We start from the raw sequence: 21,316 nt of genomic DNA, 5'->3' as shown, positions 1-21,316 counted from the left end.
GGCCACACCGTGGTCTCCGTCATCCTGTCAGCAGTTAAGGTGAGCTAAGGTGCCACAGGCTCCAGCCTACAGCCTCCAGCGTGCAGCAGGTGTCTCCCTCTTCTTGTCCTCTAAGCCCGGGAGGAAAGAGCTGGGTGGCAGACACAACAGAGCCTGGAATGACCTGACTCACCCTCAGCATGCTTTATATACTGAGCTTAGGCAATGGGGTTCCTGGACTACGTGTTCTGATTGGATAAGATGAACTTTTCGGCTTACTCTGATTGGACTTTATTTTCATGCCGTGATTGGCTGTCCTAAGACTTGCTCTCATACAATTAGAACATGATAACAAAGTCCAATCAGAGTAGGCTTAGAGATTTTCCTCTTATACAATTAGAATATGTATTCTAGGAACCCCATTTGCATAACCACAGTATATAAAACATGCTGAGATGAGGAGTCGGGCTGCTCCAGGCTTTTCTGTGTCTGCCCACCCAGCTGTTCCACGCTAGCTTAGAGGATGAGGAGGGCCTGGTGTGGTGGCTCACGCTTGTAATCCCAGCACTTTTGGAGGCCAAGGTGGGTGGATCACGAGGTCAGGAGATTGAGACCATCGTGGCTAACAGGTGAAACCTTGTCTCTACTGAAAAATACAAAAAATTAGCCAGGCATGGTGGTGGGCACCTGTAGTCCCAGTGTGTCTGGAATTGGTGGGTTCTTGGTCTCTCTGACTTCAAAAATGAAGCTGCAGACCCTCGTAGTCAGTGTTACACAGTTCTTAAAGTTAGTGTGTCTGGAGTTTGTTCCTTCTGATGTTCTGATGTGTTTGGAGTTTCTTCCTCCTGGTGAGTTCGTGGTCTCGCTGGCTTCAGGAGTGAAGCTGCAGAACTTTGCAGTGAGTGTTACAGCTCTTAAGGTGGCGTGTCTGGAGTTGTTCATTCCTCTCATCCAGAATTGTTCATTTCTCCCAGTGGGTTCATGGTCTCGCTGGCCTCAGGAGTGAAGCTGCAGACCTTTGCAGTGAGTGTTACAGCTCATAAAGGCAGTGTGGACCCAAAGAGTGAGCAGCAGCAAGATTCATCACAAAGAGCGAAAGAACAAAGCTTCCATGGTGTGGAAAGGGACCCGAGCCTGTTGCCACTGCTGGCCTGGGGAGCCTACTTTTGTTCCCTTATCTGACCCCACCCACATCCTGCAGATTGGTCTATTTTACAGAGAGCTGATTGATCTATTTCACAGAGAGCTAATTGGTCCGTTTTACAGAGAGCTGATTGGTCCATTTTGACAAGAGTGCTGATTGGTGCATTTACAAACCTTTAGCTAGACACAGAGCGCAAGACAGAAACGTTCTCCAAGTCCCCATGTGTCCAGAATGGGTGGGTTCTTGGTCTCCCTGACTTCAAGAATGAAGCTGCAGACCCTTGTGGTGAGTGTTAGAATTCTTAAAGATGGTGTATCCGGAGTTTGTTCCTTCAGACATTCAGATGTGTCTGGAGCTTCTTCCTTCTTGTGGGTTCATGGTCTTGCTGTTAGGAGGGAAGCTGCAGACCTTGGTGGTGAGTGTTACAGCTCTTAAAGGCAGTGCATCTGGAGTTGTTCGTTCTTCCCGGTGGGTTTGTGGTCTCGCTGGCTTCAGGAGTGAAGCTGCAGACCTTCCTCGTGAGTGTCACAGCTCATAAACGCAGCGTGGACCCAAAGAGTGAGCAGCAGCAAGATTTACTGCAAAGAGCAAAAGAATAAAGCTTCCACAAAGTGGAAGAGGACCCGAGCACATTGCCGCTGCTGGCTCAGGCAGCCTGCTTTTATTCCCTTATCTGGCACCACCCACATCCTGCTGATTGGTCCATTTTACAGAGAGCTGATTGGTCCACTTTAAAGAGAGGTGATTGGTCCATTTAGACAGAGTGCTGATTGGTGTGTCTACAATCCTTGAGCTAGACACAGAGGCACAGAGTGCTAGTCCTCCAAGTCTCCACTAGGTTAGCTAGATACAGAGTACCAATTGAGTGTATTCACAAACCTTGAGTTAGACACAGAGTACTGATTGGTGTGTTTACAAACCCTGAGCTAGACACGGAGTGCTGATTGGTGCACATACCATCCTCCCGCTAGATATAAAATTCTCAAAGTCCCCATCCAGTTCAGGAGCCCAGCTGGCTTCACCCAGTGGATGCTGCTTCAGGTCTGTAGGCGGAGCTGCCCCCCAGTCCCTGGCAGCTCCTGCACTCCTCAGCCCTTGGGCTGATGGGACTGGGGGCCATGAGCAGGAGGCGGTGCCTGTGGGGGAGGCTCAGGCAGCATGGGAGCCCACGGCAGGGTGGGAGCTCAGACATGGTGGGCTGCAGGTCCCCAGCCCTGCCCCGCTGAAGCAGCTAAGGCCGGGTGAGAATTTGAGTGCCACACCGGCAGGCTGGCACTGCTGGGGGACCCGGTGCAACCTCCTCAGCTGTTGGACTGGGTGCTAAGTCCCTCACTGCCCTGGGCCAGTGGTGCCCACCGGCGGCTCTGTGTGTGGTCCCCAGATTGCCTGCACCCACACTTGCTGGTACTCACACTGGCCCTTGAGCACAGCCCTGATTCCCACTGAGGCCTCTCCCTCCACACCTCCAGGCAAGCAGAGGGAGGAGGCTCCGGCCTCAGTCAGTCCAGAGATGGGCTGCCAAGGTGCAGTGGTGGGCTGAAGGACTCCTCAAGCCCCGCCCGAGTGGAGGCCGAGGCCGGAGGCCGAGGAGGAGCTGAGAGTGAGGGCTACTAGCACATTGTCACCTCTCACCCACTAAGTTAGCTGGGTACAGAGTACTGATTGTTCCTGCCTGTGCCTCTCCCTCCACACCTCCCCTCAAGCAGAGGGAGCCGGCTCCACCTTGGCCAGACCAGAGAGGGGCTCCCACAGTGCGGTGGTGGGCTGAAGGGCTCCTCAAGCACAGCCACAGTGGACCCGAGGCAGAGGAGGCGCCCAGAGGGAGGGCTGCTAGCCTGTTGTCACCTCTCACCAGTGTACCCAGCTACTTGGCAGCCTAAGGCAGGAGAATGGCCTGAACCCGGGAGGCGGAGCTTGCAGTGAGCTGAGATAGCGCCACTGCCTGGGTGACAGGGCCAGACTCTGTCTCAAAAAAAAAAAAAAAAAAAAAAAATCAGGAGAAGGGAAGCCACCTGTTGGAGGCTGGAGCCTGCAGAACTGCTGCTAGCTTTGCCTCGCTGAGGTTGGTGGTGGCAACAGAGACTGCAGCGCCCCAGAAGGAGACAGGAGGGCTGCCCGCAGCAGGAGCTGCTCCTGTCCGGCTAGACGACGAGAAGGGGAGCTATGTGCCGCACATTGAAAGCTGGGGCCTGTGAAACGGTACCTCGCCTGGCTGCAATTGGTGGCAGCCGGGGAGACTGCTGTGCAGCTGGAGTGGTAGGAGGGGAGAAAATAGTTTTGGGGTACATGGAGGGATAAAGAGGGTGGTGAGTGCCAAAGGGAAAAAAGGATGACGAGCAGGAGAAGGCAGTTGCAAGAAGAGGGTGGGGGAAAAGGTGGTGAGAAAATAAGTTTTTGGGTAGATGGAGGTTGAAAAGGCAGTGGTGAGCAGCAGGAGTGGAAACAATCAGGTCCTTTTCTTGTTTTCCTCATTACTTGCAGTGTACTGTCAGGTTGGCTATTTGAGATCTTTCTACTTTTCAGATGTAGGCATTTATAGCTATGCACTTTTCCTCTTACAACTGCTTTTGTTGCATCCTACAGGTTTTGTTATATTGTTTCTATTCTTGTTTCAATGAAATTTTAATTTCCCTTATTTATTTCAATGAATTTTAATTTTTTTCTTTATTGGTTGTTCATCAGCATGTATTTTAATTTTCATATATTTTTGTATGTTTTGTTGTTGTTGTTTTTTGAGATGAAGTCTCACTCTTGTCCACCAGGCTGGAGTGCAGTGGCATGATTTTGGCTCACTGCAACCTCTGCCTCATGGGTTCAAGCAATTCTCCTGCCTTAGCCTCCCAAGTAGCTGGGATTACAGACAACTGCCACCATGCTTGGCTAATTTTTGCATTTGTAGTATAGATGGGCTTTTGCTATGTAGGCCAGGTTGGTCTTGAACTCCTGACCTCAGGTGATCCTCCTGCCTCGACCTCCCAAAGTGCTAGGGTTACAGGTATGAGCCACTGCGCCCAGCCTATTTTTTTTTTTTTTTTTTTTGGTCAGCATTGACCAGGTTGGCCTCGAATGTATAGCCTTGCCTCCCTGAGCACCAGGACAACCAGCCTGAGCCACTGTGGCTATTTGTACAGTTTTTAAATTTCTTGCTGTTATTGATTTCTAGTAGTGCTCCACTGTGGTAAGAAAAGATATGATTTCAGTTTTTAAAAATGTGCTGTTACTTGTGTTTTAGCCTAACACATAGTGTATCCTGAAGAATAATCCATGTGCTACTGAGTAGAATGTGCATTGTGCAGTTGTGGAGTGGAAAGCCATGTAAATTTCTATTAGGTTCATTTGGTATACAGTACAGCTTAACTCATTCTTTTTTGTTGTCTGGATGATCTGTCCATTGATGATAGCAGAGTGTTGATTATAATGGAGTGTTGGGGTACTCTATTATCATTGTTTTTTTTTTTTTTTTTTTTTGAGATGGAGTTTCTCTATTGTTGCCCAGGCTGGAGTGCAATGGCACGAACTCAGCTCACTGCAACCTCCACCTCCTGTGTTCAAGCGATTCTCTTGCCTCAGCCTCCCAAGTAATTGGAATTACTGGGATGTGTCACTACGCCCTGCTAATTGTTTGCATTTTTAGTAGAGATGGGGTTTCTCCACATTGGTCAGGCTGGTCTCGAACTCCCAACCTCAGGTGATCCACCTGCCTTGGCTTCTGAAAGTGCTGGGATTACAGGCGTGAGCCACTGCGCCTGGTCGGAATCTTAAAAATTTCATGCATGGAAGCAAGGTAGAATGATAGTTACCAGGGAGGTAAGAGAAAAGGGAATCTGTTGGTTCAAGAGTACAAAGTTGCAGTTATGTGATTATAGTTAATAATATTGTATACTGGAAATTTGTGAAGTGAATATATTTCAGTTGCTGTCGTCTAATTATATGAGAAGATAGATATGTTAATTAGTTTGACTGTAGTAATCATTTAACTGCGTATATATATATGTATATATACAAACACATATATAGATATTCATATATATAAATTTTATTTAAAAAAATAAAAATTTGAAACAAAGAAAAAAGTATGCTTATAGTCTTAAACTCCATTACCAATATAAATAAGTGTACTGTTAATCAGAACAGTGAATTAAATATCAGTTATATTTGTTTGTTCATATTGTAACCTTTCCTTTTATTTATGTTTTCTACTTATAATTATGCAAATATTTAATGAGTTCACAATGCAATGATATATTAAATATCCTCAACATGTTTCAGAAGTGATGAATGTTATAAGTTTTAGGTCATAGTCACTGTAAGAATGTTCCCTTGGGAAGTGTTACTTTCTGTTGGTTTTAATTTTAAAAAATTCACCACTACAAAGAGATAGCCTGGGTTTTTCTAATCTTTGCCCACCATAAATAATGTTATTTATGAGGAAGTGCACTTGCTTGGGGAGGCCTGGTGGCAGTACATGGCCTTGCGAGCTCCTGGGGGTGGGGGTGGCTGGGGCCTGACTCTGGTCTGTGCTGAGTGAGCAAAATGCCTAGGTGATGCTGCCAGACTGGCTGCAGAGTGAGGCTTTCACTGGATTTGGGAGTGCCTCTGTCAGCCCAGGTCTGGGTGTCTGCTGCTAAATTAGTTGGCTAAACAGAGGAGGAAGGAGCTGTTCCCCTAGTTGAACTTGATGGATCTCTTAGTCCAATGCAGATGCTAGATGCAATACAGCTGCTGAACTCTGCTTTGGAGTGGGCTAGGAGCTGCCCCTCCCCAGGATGCCTCTGCAGCTGTGGGGCAGGGAACTGGGAGCCAGACTTGGGTCAGAGCTGCAGAGGGCTAGAGGGCAGGCTCTGCCACAGCAGGATAGGGAGGAGACCTGGAGGTGGGGCATGGGTCGAGCAGTGTCCCCGACTAACAGGGGTGAAAGCTCCTTGTCTGCACAATTGTCCCTCATTTAATTTCAGTGACTGAGTGCACTTCCCAAGGTGCCTTCAGATGCCAATGACATCTTCAGAAGGATGGGTTCCCTCCCAACAGGAGCCCAGCTCTGAAGCCCCTCTCTGCCCCCTTCCCACCCGGCCCCCCTCCGTCTGCCTCGAGCACAATCGAGATGAAGGCCCAGGTGGGAAGTAGAGGCTGGATGGAGCTCCCTGCCCCTAGGCTGGAGCCGAGGGGCTCTCCAGTGGGGCCGTGGGGCCACCACCCAAAGGGTGATAATTCCCTTTGTCCAGGAATCCTGCTGAGCACTGGGAGGAAGCCACTCCGAGGATCTCACCTGCTTGCAGAATGAGGGATCACCCATGGTCAGTGCCTGGGTGAGGCTTTTCTTTCCTTCCACAGGGAGAAAGGGGGGCTCAGCAGGGTGCTGGGTGGGGGACCCATCAGTATCCCTCCACATCCTCCTCATCTCCCCGTCAGGAGACTGTGGGTCTCCTGTGCAATCCAGCAAATGCTAACCTAGACAGAAGGGACATTTCTAGGGGTGCCAGGGGCACACCCTACCTGGTAAGAAAATGGGAGCCCACACCCCTAACCCTCAAGTGCATTCCAGAGCAATTGAGTTCCAGTGTTAACAAAGAAACCATAAGATGCTGAATGGAGGGTGGAAAAGCCTTTCCAATCAGGAAAGCACAGTGAAATCAAACAAACACAGGAGGCTTCAACTCACTTCAAAATTAAAAAGCAAAACAACACACAGGCACAGCTCACAGGCGAAGTTCAAGAGCAAATAATGCCTGCCTTGAGGAACCTTTGCCACACACACTATAACCAGAGGACCACTGTCCTTTCCATACAAAGAGCTCTTATAAATCATGAAAGAGCAGGAGAACAGGGAGACATGTGGGAGGAAAACCTGTGAACCCAGGAGACTGGCTGTGCAGCAAGATGATTTCTGAGTTGCTGAATGCATGTTGTTTTCTGTTTTGCCCTCTCTGGAAGTGGGAAGAGCCCAGAGGCAGCTGCTCCCTTAAAAGCCCAGTGCCCTAAATGGAGGATGCTTATGTTCCATGGTGGCCAGGGAGAACATCTGAGATGCAGAGGGGCCTGGGGCCTTGCAGAGCCTTGGAGGGCTGCTAGGGGCTGGGGCTCCACCTGTGACTCCACAGTCTCCTGAGGGGGTGGGAGGGCCTTATGGCTAAGGAGGAATTGGGAGCAGCAAAGACTGCAAACATGAAGGGCCCATTTTTATAGTTTCTGGTCTGCAGACCAGAGCAACAGGGTCTCAGTGGTAGCCAGGGCCGGTGGTCACTGAGGCTAGAAAGTATCCATAAAAGATCCCAGACCACAGAAAAGGTCCACGAAAGGGATGGGAGCTTGCAATTGTCCAGAAAGAGATAAATAAGATTGTTCTTTACACCTGTGATTGGACATTGAGAGTCACACTTGCTTTACTAGCATGGAATGCAAGTTAAAACAATAAAATGTAAGATTTCATCCACAATAAAGGCACATACAATATTTAAAAAGTAATTGAACACTCCACATAGAGGAAGGTAGGGCATACTTCCAGGTGGAGTGGATTTGGGGACAAATTTTCTAGGCAGTAATCTTAAAAATGATCATAGTCTTTGACACAAAAATTCCCTTTCTAGGAATCTACTTAAGGAAAAAATCAGAGACATGCCCAAAGATGTGTGAATTTGTTCACAAAATTCAACTCATGATGACAAAAATTAAAGCTTGAATATACATCGGCTGTGGAATTATGGGATATCCACATATGTTAAAATCATATTTTAGAAAAATATTTGATAACACAAAGATATGATTGAGATACCATTAAGTGAAGTGAGATAATGTTAGAAGATAACATTGGAAAAACCCTCGTAGACATTGGCTTAGGCAAGGATTTCATGACCAAGAACCCAAAAGCAAATGCAATAAAAACAAAGTTAAATAGCTGGGACTTAATTAACCTAAAGAGCTTTTGCATGGCAAAAGGAAAAGTCAGCAGAGAAACAGATAACCCACAGAGTAGGAGAAAATCTTCACAGTCTATACCTCTGACAAAGGACTAATATCCAGAAACTACAGCAAACTCAAACAAATCAGTAAGGAAAAACAAACAAACAAACAAACAATCCCATCAAAAAGTGGGCTAAGGACATGAATAGACAGTTCTTAAAAGAAGATATACAAATGGACAACAAACATATGAAAAAATGCTCAACATCACTAGTGATCAGGGAAATGCAAATCAAAACCACAACACGATACCACCTTACTCCTGCAAGAATGGCCATAACCAAAAAATAAAAAAACAGTAGATGTTGGCATTGATGCAGTGATCAGGGAACACTGCTACACTGCTGATGGGAATGCAAACTAGTATAGCCATTATGGAAAAAGGTGTGAAGATTCCTTAAATAACTAAAAGCAGAATATCGGGGGAACCAGCCCCCAATATTTCAACATAGATTCTTTTCTATTTTCCTAAGTGTTGGCCGGTCTGAGAAATAAAAAGTACAAAGAGGGAAATTTTAAAGCTGGGCCTCTGGGGGTGTCATCCCATATTGGTAGGCCCGTGATGGTGACCTCGAGATTCAAAACCAGAAAGTTTTTATTAGGGATTTTAGAAGAGGAGGGGTTGTACGAACAGGGAATAAGTCACAAAGATCACATGCTTCAAAGGGCAATGAAGATCACAAGGCAAGGCAAAATTAGAATTACTGATGAGGATCTATGTCCCACTGTGCATGCATTGTCTTGATAAACATCTTAACAGGAAACAGGGTTCAAGAGCAGACAACCAGTATGACTAGAATTTACCAGGCTGGAATTTCCAAATCCTAATAAGCCTGAGGGCACTCCAGGAGACCAGGGTGTATTTCAGTCCTTATCTCAACTGCATAAGACAGACACTCCCAAAACAGTCATCTATAGACCTATGTCCTGGAATGCATTCCTTTCCCAGGCTATTCCTTGCTGGAAAAAGAATTCAGTGATATTTCTCCTACATGCACATCCATCTATAGGCTTTCTGCAAGAAGAAAAATAATGACTCTATTCTATCTGAACCTGCAGGCAGTCAGACCTTATGGTTATCTTTCCTTGTTCCCTGAAAATCGCTGTTATTCTGTTCTGTTTCAGGGTGCACTGATTTCATATTGTTCAAATACACATGCTTTACAACAATTTGTACAGTTAACGCAATCAACACAGGGTCCTGAGGTGACATACATCCTCAGCTTATGAAGATGATGGGATTAAGAGAATAAAGTAAAGACAGGCATAGGAAATTTTAAGAGTATTGATTAGGGAAGTGAAAAATGTCCATGAAATCTTCACAATTTATGTTCAGAGATTGTAGTAAAGACAGGTGTAAGAAATTAGAAAAGTATTAATTTTGGAACTGATAAATGTCCATGAAATCTTCACAATTTATGTTCTTCTGCTGTGGCTTCAGCTGGTCCCTCTTTTCTGGGTCCCTGACTTCCCACAAGAGTAGAACTACCATTTGACCCAGCAATCCCACTACTGGTTATCTACCCACAGGAAAAGAAGTCATTATTAAATAAAAAAGATACTTGCACACACTTGTTTACAGCAGCACAATTCACAATAGCAAAATCGTGGAACAAATCCAAATGCCCATCAATCAATTGGTAGATAAAGAAACTGTGACATTGGAGATTATTATTCTAAGTGAAGTAACTCAGGAATGGAAAACTAAACATCATATGTTCTCACTGATACGTGGTAGCTAAGCTATGAGGATGCAAAATCATAAGAATGATGCAATGGACTTTGGGAACTTGAGGGGAAGAGTGGGAGGGGGCTGAGGGATAAAAAACTCCAAATATGGTGCAGTGTATACTGCTTGGGTGATGGGTGCACCAAAATCTCACAAATCACCATCAAAGGACTTACCCTTGTAAGAAAATACCACCTGTACCTCAATAACTTATGGAAAAAAAAATTCACATCAGGAAGTCAGGAGGGTGCCTGCCAAAGTGAGCAGAGGTCTGGGCCAGGTGGAGTGGCAAGGTTTGTAGATAGGTTGTTTTCTCAATAGCTTTTTGTGTTTTCCAAATTTTCTCCAATGAAAATGTATTTATTCTGTTATCATGTAAAATAAATGTTATTTTAAAGTTAATCACAGAATCAAACTGCTAGAGCAGGAAATAAAAGAGTGGAGAGGAAAGGCTGTTTGCTGAGGGTCTGCTTCAAGCTGGAGGCTTAGTCTTCCCAGAAACCCACAGTCTTGTGCATGACAGCCAGGTTTTGGATGAAGAATCCCTAAGAGTTGAAATAACCAACCCAGGGAGCAGGCTGAAAGGTGGTAGAGCACATTGTCAAGCACACCTGTCTTCTCTATTCCATGTGCCTATGCAAACCTTCCACTTTCAAATGAAAAAAGCCTGAAACAGAATTTTACAGCACTGAAAGCTTACATTAGAAAACAGGAAAAGTGTCAGATCAATCATAGAAATTACTACCCCAAGAAACATGAGAAAGAAAAGCAAAATAAACCCAGAGCAAGGCAGAGCAAAGGAAATAATAAAGAGCAGCAGTTGATGAAATTGACAACAGGAAAACAATAGAGAAAAACAAGGAAACAAAAATCTAGTTCTTCAAAAAATAAACCTCTGGCAAGATTCACAAAGATAAAACAAGAGAATACTCAAATCACCAATATCAGGAATAAAACAGAGATATTACAGATCTTGCAGCCATTTTAAAAACAGCAAAGGAATGCTACAAACAGTTTTACCCTCATAAATTCATCAGCATGGAAGAAATGAACAAATTCCTTAAAAACCACAAATAGGGCGGGGGGGGGGGGGAGTAAGATGGCCGAATAGGAACAGCTCCAGTCTCCAACTCCCAGCACCAGCGACACAGAAGACAGGTGATTTCTGCATTTTCAACTGAGGTACTGGGTTCATCTCACTAGGGAGTGCGGGACAATCGGTGCTGGTCAGCTGCTGCAGCCCAAACAGCGAGAGCTGAAGCAGGGCGAGGCATTGCCTCACCTGGGAAGTGGAAGGGGGAAGGGAATCCCTTTTCCTAGCCAAAGGAGCTGAGACACACAACACCTGGAAAATCGGGTAACTCCCTCCCCAATACTGCTCTCTACCAAGGATCTTAGCAAATGGGCACACCAGGAGATTATATCCCACATCTGGCCAGGAGGGTCCCATGCCCATGGAGCCTCCCTTATTGCTAGCACAGCAGTCTGTGATCTAAGGTCAAGGCAGCAGTGAGGCTGGGGGGTGGGCGCCCGCCATTGCTGAGGCGTAAGTAGATAAACAAAGTGGCTGGGAAGCTCGAACTGGGTGGAGCTCACAGCAGCTCAAGGAGTCCTGCCTGTCTCTGTAGACTCCACCTCTGGGGTCAGGGCACAGCTAAACAACAACAACAACCACAACAACAAAAAGCAGCTGAAACCTCTGCAGATGCAAACGACTCTGTCTGACAGCTTTGAAGAGAGCAGTGGAACTCCCAACACAGAGGTTGAGATCTGAGAACGGTAGACTGCCTGCTCAAGTGGGTCCCTGACCCCTGAGTAGCCTAACTGGGAGACATCCCCACTAGGGGCAGACCGACACCCCACACTTCACACGGTGGAGTAACCCCTGAGAGGAAGCTTCCAAAGCAAGAATCAGACAGGTATAGTCGTTGTTCAGCAATATTCTATCTTCTGCAGCCTCTGCTGCTGATACCCAGGCAAACAGGGTCTGGAGTGGACCTCAAGCAATCTCCAACAGACCTACAGCTCAGGCTCCTGACTGTTAGAAGGAAAACTAACAAACAGAAAGGACACCCACACCAAAACCCCATCAGTACGTCACCATCACCAAAGACCAGAGGCAGATAAAACCACGAAGATGGGGAAAAAGCAAGGCAGAAAAGCTGGAAATTCAAAAAATAAGAGTGCATCACTCCCTGCTAAGGAATGCAGCTCATCGCTAGCAATGGATCAAAACTGGACAGAGAATGACTTTGACAAGATGAGAGAAGAAGGCTTCAGTCCATCAAACTTCTCAGAGTTAAGGAGGAATTATGTACCCAGTGCAAAGCAACTAAAAATCTTGAAAAAATAGTGGAAGAATTGATAACTAGAATAATTAATGCAGAGAAGGCAATAAACAAATTGACAGAGATGAAAACCATGACATGAGAAATATGTGACAAATGCACAAGCTTCAGTAACCAACTTGATCAACTGGAAGAAACAGTATCAGCTATTGAGGATCAAATGAATGAAATGAAGCGAGAAGAGAAAACTAAAGAAAAAGAAGAAAAAGAAATGAACAAAGCCTGCAAGAAGTATGGGATTATGTAAAAAGACCAAATCTACGTCTGATTAGGGTGCCTGAAAGTGAAGGGGAAAATGGAACCAAGTTGGAAAACACTCTGCAGGATATCATCCAGGAGAACTTCCCCAACCTAGTACGGCAGGCCAACATTCAAATTCCGGAAATACAGAGAACGCCACAAAGATACTCCTCAAGAAGAGCAACTCCAAGACACATAATTGCCGGATTCACCAAAGTTGAAATGAAGGAAAAATCTTCAGGGCAGCCAGAGACAAAGGTCGGGTTACCCACAAAGGGAAGCCCATCAGACTAACAGCAGATCTCTTGGCAGAAACTCTCCAAGCCAGAAGAGAAAGGGGGCCAAAATTCAACATTCTTAAAGAAAAGAATTTTCAACCCAGAATTTCATATCCAGCCAAAATAAGTTTCATAAGTGAAGGAGAAATAAAATCCTTTACAGATAAGCAAATGCTTAGAGATTTTGTCACCACTAGGCCTGCCTTACAAGAGACCCTGAAGGAAGCACTAAAAATGGAAAGGAACAACCGGTAAAAGCCATTGCAAAAACATGCCAAAATGTAAAGACCATTGAGGCTAGGAAGAAACTGCATCAACTAACGAGCAAAATAACCAGTTCATATCATAATGGCAGAATCAAGTTCACACATAAACAATATTAACTTTAAATGTAAATGGACTAAATGCTCCAATTAAAAGACACAGACTGGCAAACTGGATAAAGACTCAAGACCCATCAGTCTGCTGTATTCAGGAGACCCATCTCACATGAAGAGACATACATAGACTCAAAATAAAGGGATGGAGGAAGATCTACCAAGCAAATGGAGAACAAAAAAAAAAAAAGCAGGGGGTGCAATACCAGTCTCTGATAAAACAGACTTTAAACCATCAAAGATCAAAAGAGACAAAGAAGGCCATTACATAATGGTAAAGGGATCAATTCAACAGGAAGAGCTAACTATCCTAAATATATATGCACCCAATACAGGAGCACCCAGATTCATAAGGCAAGTCCTTAGAGACTTACAAAGAGACTTAGACTCCCATACAATAATAATGGGAGACTTCAACATCCCACTGTCAACATTAGACAGGTCAACGAGACAGAAAGTTACCAAGGATATCCAGGAATGGAACTCATCTCTGCAGCAAGTAGACCTAATAGACATCTACAGAACTCTCCACCCCAAATCAACAGAATATACATTCTTCTCAGCACCACATAGCACTTATTCCAAAATTGACCACATAATTGGAAGTAAAGCACTCCTCAGCAAATGTACAAGAACAGAAATTATAACAAACTGTCTCTCAGACCACAGCGCAACCAAACTAGAACTCAGGACTAAGAAACTCAATCAAAACCACTCAACTACATGGAAACTGAATAATCCACTCCTAAATGACTACTGGGTACATAACGAAATGAAGGCAGAAATAAAGATATGCTTTGAAACCAATGAGAACACAGATACAACATACCAGAATCTCTGGGACACATTTAAAGCAGTGTGTAGAGGGAAATTTATAGCACTAAATGCCCACAAGAGAAAGCTGGAAAGATCTAAAATTGACATTCTAACATCACAATCAAAAGAATTAGAGAAGCAAGAGCAAATACATTCAAAAGCTAGCAGAAGGCAAGAAATAACTAAGATCAGAGCAGAACTGAAGGAGATAGAGACACAAAAAACCCTCCAAAAAATCAATGAATCCAGAAGTTGGTTTTTTGAAAAGATCAACAAAATTGATAGACTGCTAGCAGGACTAATAAAGAAGAAAAGAGAGAAGAATCAAACAGACGCAATAAAAAATGATAAAGGGGATATCACCACCGACCCCACAGAAATACAAACTACCATCAGAGAATACTATAAACACCTCTATGCAAATAAACTAGAAAATCTAGAAGAAATGGATAATTTCCTGGACACTTACACTCTCCCAAGACTAAACCAGGAAGAAGTTGAATCCCTGAATAGACCAATAGCAGGCTCTGAAATTGAGGCAATAATTTATAGCCTACCAACGAAAAAAAGTCCAGGACCAGATGGATTCACAGCTGAATTCTACCAGATGTACAAGGAGGAGCTGGTATCATTCCTTCTGAAACTATTCCAATCAATAGAAAAAGAAGGAATCCCCCCTAACTCATTTTATGAGATCAACATCATCCTGATACCAAAGCCTGGCAGAGACACAACAAATAAAGAGAATTTTAGACCAATATCCCTGATGAACATTGATGCAAAAATCCTCAATAAAATACTGGCAATCCGGATCCAGCAGCACATCAAAAAGCTTATCCACCATGATCAAGTGGGCTTCATCCCTGGGATGCAAGTCTGTTTCAATGTATGCAAATCAATAAACGTAATCCAACATATAAACAGAACCAAAGACAAAAGCCATATGATTGTCTCAATAGATGCAGAAAAGGCCTTTGACAAAATTCAACAGTCCTTCATGCCAAAAACGCTCAATAAATTTGTTATTGATGGAGCGTATCTCAAAATAATAAGAGCTATTTATGACAAACCCACAGCCAATATCATACTGAATGGGCAAAAACTGGAAAAATTCCCTTTGAAAACTGGCACAAGACAGGGATGCCCTCTCTCACCACTCCTATTCAACATAGTGTTGGAAGTTCTGGCTAGGGCAATCAGGCAAGAGAAAGAAATCAAGGGTATTCAGTTAGGAAAAGAAGAAGTCAAATTGTCCCTGTTTGCAGATGACATGATTGTATATATAGAGAACTCCATTGTCTCAGCCCAAAATCTCTTTAAGCTGATAAGCAACTTCAGCCAAGTCTGAGGATACAAAATTAATGTGCAAAAATCACAAGCATTCTTATACACCAGTAACAGACAAACAGAGAGCCAAATCGTGACTGAACTTCCATTCACAATTGCTTCAAAGAGAATAAAATACTTAGGAATCCGACTTACAAGGGATGTAAAGGACCTCTTCAAGGAGAACTACAAACCACTGCTCAATGAAATAAAAGAGGACACAAACAAATGGAAGAACATACCATGCTCATGGATAGGAAGAATCAATATTGTGAAAATGTCCATACTGCCCAAGTAATTTATAGATTTAATGCCATCCCCATTAAGCTACCAATGAGTTTCTTCACAGAATTGGAAAAAACTGCTTTAAAGTTCATATGGAACCAAAAAAGAGCTCTCATTGCCAAGACAATCCTAAGTCTAAAGAACAAAGCTGGAGGCATCACACTACCTGACTTCAAACTATACTACAAGGCTACAGTAACCAAAACAGCATGGTACTGATACCAAAACAGATATATAGACCAATGGAACAGAACAGAGTCCTCAGAAATAATACCACACATTTACCACCACCTGATCTTTGACAAACCTCAGAAAAACAAGAAATGGGGAAAGGATTCTCTATTTCATAAATGGTGCTGGGAAAATTGGCTAGCCATAAGTAGAAAGCTGAAACTGGATCCTTTCCTTACTCCTTATACGAAAATTAATTCAAGATGGATTAGAGACTTAAATGTTAGACCTAATACCATAAAAATCCTAGAAGAAATCCTTGGTAATACCATTCAGGACATAGGCATGGGCAAGGACTTCATGTCTAAAACACCAAAAGCAATGGCAACAAAAGCCAAAATTAGCAAATGGGATCTAATTAAACTAAAGAGCTTCTGCACAGCAAAAGAAACTACCATCAGAGTGAACAGGCAACCTACAGAATGGGAGAAACTTTTTGCAATCTACTCATCTGACAAAGGGCTAATATCCAGAACCTACAAAGAACTCAAACAAATTTACAAGAAAAAAACAAACAACCCCATCAAAAAGTGGGCAAAGGATATGAACAGACATTTCTCAAAAGAAGACATTCATACAGCCAACAGACACATGAAAAAATGCTCATCATCACTGGCCATCAGAGAAATGCAAATCAAAACCACAATGAGATACCATCTCACACCAGTTAGAATGGCAATCATTAAAAAGTCAGGAAACAACAGGTGCTGGAGAGGATGTGGAGAAATAGGAACACTTTTACACTGTTGGTGGGTTTGTAAACTAGTTCAACCATTGTGTACAACAGTATGGCGATCCCTCAAGGATCTAGAAGTAGAAGTACCATATGACCCAGCCATCCCATTACTGGGTATATACCCAAAGGATTATTAATCATGCTGCTATAAAGACACATGCATGCGTATGTTTATTGCGGCACTATTTACAATAGCAAAGACTTGGAATCAACCCAAATGTCTATCAGTGACAGACTGGATTAAGAATATGTGGCACATATATACCGTGGAATACTATGCAGCCATAAAAAAGGATGAGTTTGTGTCCTTTGTAGGGACATGGATGCAGCTGGAAACCATCATTCTTAGCAAACTATTACAAGAACAGAAAACCAAACACCACATGCTCTCACTCATAGGTGGGAACTGAATAATGAGATCACTTGGACTTGGGAAGGGGAACATCATACTCGGGGCCTATCATGGGGAGCGGGGAGGGGGGAGGGATTGCATTGGGAGTTATACCTGATGTAAATGACGAGTTGATGGGTGCTGACGAGTTGATGGGTGCAGCACGCCAACATGGCAAAAGTGCTATGTAACAAACCTGCACATTATGCACATGTACCCTAGAACTTAAAGTATAATAATAATAATAAAAAGAAACCCACAAATGACCAAAACTCAGCCAACATGAAACACGCAACTTGAATAGTCTTATAATAATTATAAATTTGAACGTGAAATTTAAAAGAAAGCTTTAGGCCCAGATCCTTTCATTGGCGAGTTCTACCACGTATTTATGAAGAATTAACACCTATTTTGCAAAATGTGTCTTAAAAATATAGAAGAGGAAAGACACTTGCCAACTAATTTAATGAGACTAGGCCAAAAGCAGACAAAGACAACACCTGAAAATAAAAGTATAGACCAACATTTCTCATGAACTTCAGCACAAGGATTGTTGACAAAATATCAGCAAATCAAATTCAGCAACATTTAAAATGAATTATATACCACGAGTAGTTGAGATTTATCCCAGGTATGCAGGCTTGGTTTGTTATTACAAGATTAACCAATGTAATACACCTACAAACAGGCTACAGAGGAAAAGTCATGTGATTCTATCAGTTGACACAGGAAAAGCATTTGACAAAATCCAACACCTAGTCATGATAAAAACTCTCAGCAAACTTGGAGTAAAGGAGAATTTCCTTAACTTCATGAAGAGCATCTGTAAAAACCTATAGCTAACATACTTAACGGTAAAAGACTGAATACTTTCCTTCTATGATTTGGTACAAGGAAAAGTGTCCATTCTCACCTTTCTTATGCAGTAGGCTACTGGAAGTTCTACCAACTGCAATATGTCAAGAAAAATAAATAAAAGACATGCAGATTGGAATGAAAGAATTTAACTGTCTGTATTTGCAGATGACATGATAGTCTCTGTAGAAAATTCCAAGGAATCTGCAAAAGAACTGATAAGTGGGTTTAGCAAGTTGCAGTATGTAAGATCAACACCCAAAAATCAATCTCATTTGTCTAGAATAACAAAGAAGGCATGAAAACAAATTAAAAATACAATATCATTTAAAATCATTCCAAAATAATGAAATACTTCATTGTAAACAACAAAACATGTACAGGGCTCAATATATAAGGATGTCAATTCTTCTAAAATTCTATAGATTTTATGTAGTTACGGTCAAAATTTTACAAGAATTTTTGTGGATATAGACAAGCTTATTTTTCCATAAAATTTATGTGGAAACACACAGGACCTAGAACAGCAAAAACCATCTTGAGAAGGAAGAATAAATGGGAGGAATCACCATTTGAAATTAAAGCTTACTAATCAAGACAGTGGGGTATTGGCAGAGGGATGGACAGACATAGATCAATGGGACTTAGAAACCGACTCACACAAATATGCCCAGCTAATCTTCCACAAAGTTACCAAAGCCATTCATCAGAGGATGGACAGCCTTTCCAAAAAATGATGCAGGAGTAACTGGACATCATAGGAAAAATAATGAATTCACACCTTATACAAAAACTAATTCAAGACACAGATGCGAGGGGGCCAGAGCAAGATGGCCGAATAGGAACAGCTCCAGTCTCCAACTCCCAGCGCGAGCGACACAGAAGACCGGTGATTTCTGCATTTTCAACTGAGGTACTGGGTTCATCTCACTGGGGAGTGCCAGACGATCGGTGCTGGTCAGCTGCTGCAGCCCGACCAGTGAGAGCTGAAGCAGGGCGAGGCATTGCCTCACCTGGGAAGCGCAAAGGGGAAGGGAATCCCTTTTCCTAGCCAGGGGAACTGAGACACACAACACCTGGAAAATTGGGTAACTCCCACCCCAATACTGCGCTTTAAGCAAACAGGCACACCAGGAGATCATATCCCACACCTGGCCGGGAGGGTCTCACACCCACGGAGCCTCCCTCATTGCTAGCACAGCAGTCTGTGATCTACCAGCAAGGCAGCAGCGAGGCTGGGGGAGGGGCGCCCGCCATTGCTGAGGCTTAAGTAGCTAAACAAAGCTGCTGGGAAGCTCCAACTGGGTGGAGCTCACAGCAGCTCAAGGAAACCTGCCTGTCTCTGTAGACTCCACCTCTGGGGACAGGGCAATAACAAACGCAGCCGAAACCTCTGCAGACGCAAACGACTCTGTCTGACAGAGTAGTGGATCTCCCAACATGGAGGTTGAGATCTGAGAAGGGACAGACTCCCTGCTCAAGTGGGTCCCTGACCCCTGAGTAGCCTAACTGGGAGACATCCCCCACTAGGGGCAGTCTGACACCCTACACCTCACAAGGTGGAGTACACCCCTGAGAGGAAGCTTCCAAAGCAAGAATCAGACAGGTACACTCGCTGTTCAGAAATATTCTATCTTCTGCAGCCTCTGCTGCTGATACCCAGGTAAACAGGGTCTGGAGTGGACCTCAAGCAATCTCCAACAGACCTACAGCTGAGGGTCCTGACTGTTAGAAGGAAAACTATCAAACAGGAAGGACACCTACTGCAAAACCCCATCAGTACATCACCATCATCAAGACCAGAGGCAGATAAAACCACAAAGATGGGGAAAAAGCAGGGCAGAAAAGCTGGAAATTCAAAAAATAAGAGCGCATCTCCCCCGGCAAAGGAGTGCAGCTCATCGCCAGCAACGGATCAAAGCTGGACAGAGAATGACTTTGACGAGATGAGAGAAGAAGGCTTCAGTCCATCAAATTTCTCAGAGCTAAAGGAGGAATTACGTACCCAGCACAAAGAAACTAAAAATCTTGAAAAAAAAGTGGAAGAATTGATGGCTAGAGTAATTAATGCAGAGAAGGTCATAAACGAAATGAAAGAGATGAAAACCATGACACGAGAAATACGTGACAAATGCACAAGCTTCAGTAACCGACTCGATCAACTGGAAGAAAGAGTATCTGCGATTGGTGATCAAATGAATGAAATGAAGCGAGAAGAGAAACCAAAAGAAAAAAGAAGAAAAAGAAATGAACAAAGCCTGCAAGAAGTATGGGATTATGTAAAAAGACCAAATCTACGTCTGATTGGGGTGCCTGAAAGTGAGGGGGAAAATGGAACCAAGTTGGAAAACACTCTACAGGAGATCATCCAGGAGAACTTCTCCAACCTAGTAGGGCAGGCCAACATTCAAATCCAGGAAATACAGAGAACGCCACAAAGATACTCCTCGAGAAGAGCAACTCCAAGACACATAATTGCCAGATTCACCAAAGTTGAAATGAAGGAAAAAATCTTAAGGGCAGCCAGAGAGAAAGGTCGGGTTACCCACAAAGGGAAGCCCATCAGACTAACAGCAGATCTCTTGGCAGAAACTCTCCAAGCCAGAAGAGAGTGGGGGCCAATATTCAACATTCTTAAAGAAAAGAATTTTCAACCCAGAATTTCATATCCAGCCAAACTAAGTTTCATAAGTGAAGGAGAAATAAAATCCTTTACAGATAAGCAAATGCTTAGAGATTTTGGCACCACTAGGCCTGCCTTACAAGAGATCCTGAAGGAAGCACTAAACATGGAAAGGAACAACCAGTACCAGCCATTGCAAAAACATGCCAAAATGTAAAGACCATCGAGGCTAGGAAGAAACTGCATCAACTAACGAGCAAAATAACCAGTTAATATCATAATGGCAGGATCAAGTTCACACATAACAATCTTAACCTTAAATGTAAATGGACTAAATGCTCCAATTAAAAGACACAGACTGGCAAACTGGATAAAGACTCAAGACCCATCAGTCTGCTGTATTCAGGAGACCAATCTCACACGCAGAGACATACATAGGCTCAAAATAAAGAGATGGAGGAAGATTTACCAAGCAAATGGAGAACAAAAAAAAGCGGGGGTTGCAATACTAGTCTCTGATAAAACAGACTTTAAACCATCAAAGATCAAAAGAGACAAAGAAGGCCATTACATAATGGTAAAGGGATCAATTCAACAGGAAGAGCTAACTATCCTAAATATATATGCACCCAATACAGGAGCACCCAGATTCATAAAGCAAGTCCTTAGAGACTTACAAAGAGACTTAGACTCCCATACAATAATAATGGGAGACTTCAACACTCCACTGTCAACATTAGACAGATCAACGAGACAGAAAGTTACCAAGGATATCCAGGAATTGAACTCATCTTTGCAGCAAGCAGACCTAATAGACATCTGTAGAACTCTCCACTCCAAATCAACAGAATATACATTCTTCTCAGCACCACATCGTACTTACTCCAAAATCGACCACGTAATTGGAAGTAAAGCACTCCTCAGCAAATGTACAAGAACAGAAATTATAACAAACTGTCTCGCAGACCACAGCGCAATCAAACTAGAACTCAGGAGTAAGA

Source organism: Macaca mulatta, chromosome 9 (assembly GCF_049350105.2).
Source record: "Macaca mulatta isolate MMU2019108-1 chromosome 9, T2T-MMU8v2.0, whole genome shotgun sequence".
NCBI lineage: Eukaryota > Metazoa > Chordata > Mammalia > Primates > Cercopithecidae > Macaca > Macaca mulatta.
The sequence above is the reverse complement of the archived record's forward strand: the minus strand, read 5'-3'. Positions refer to the sequence as shown.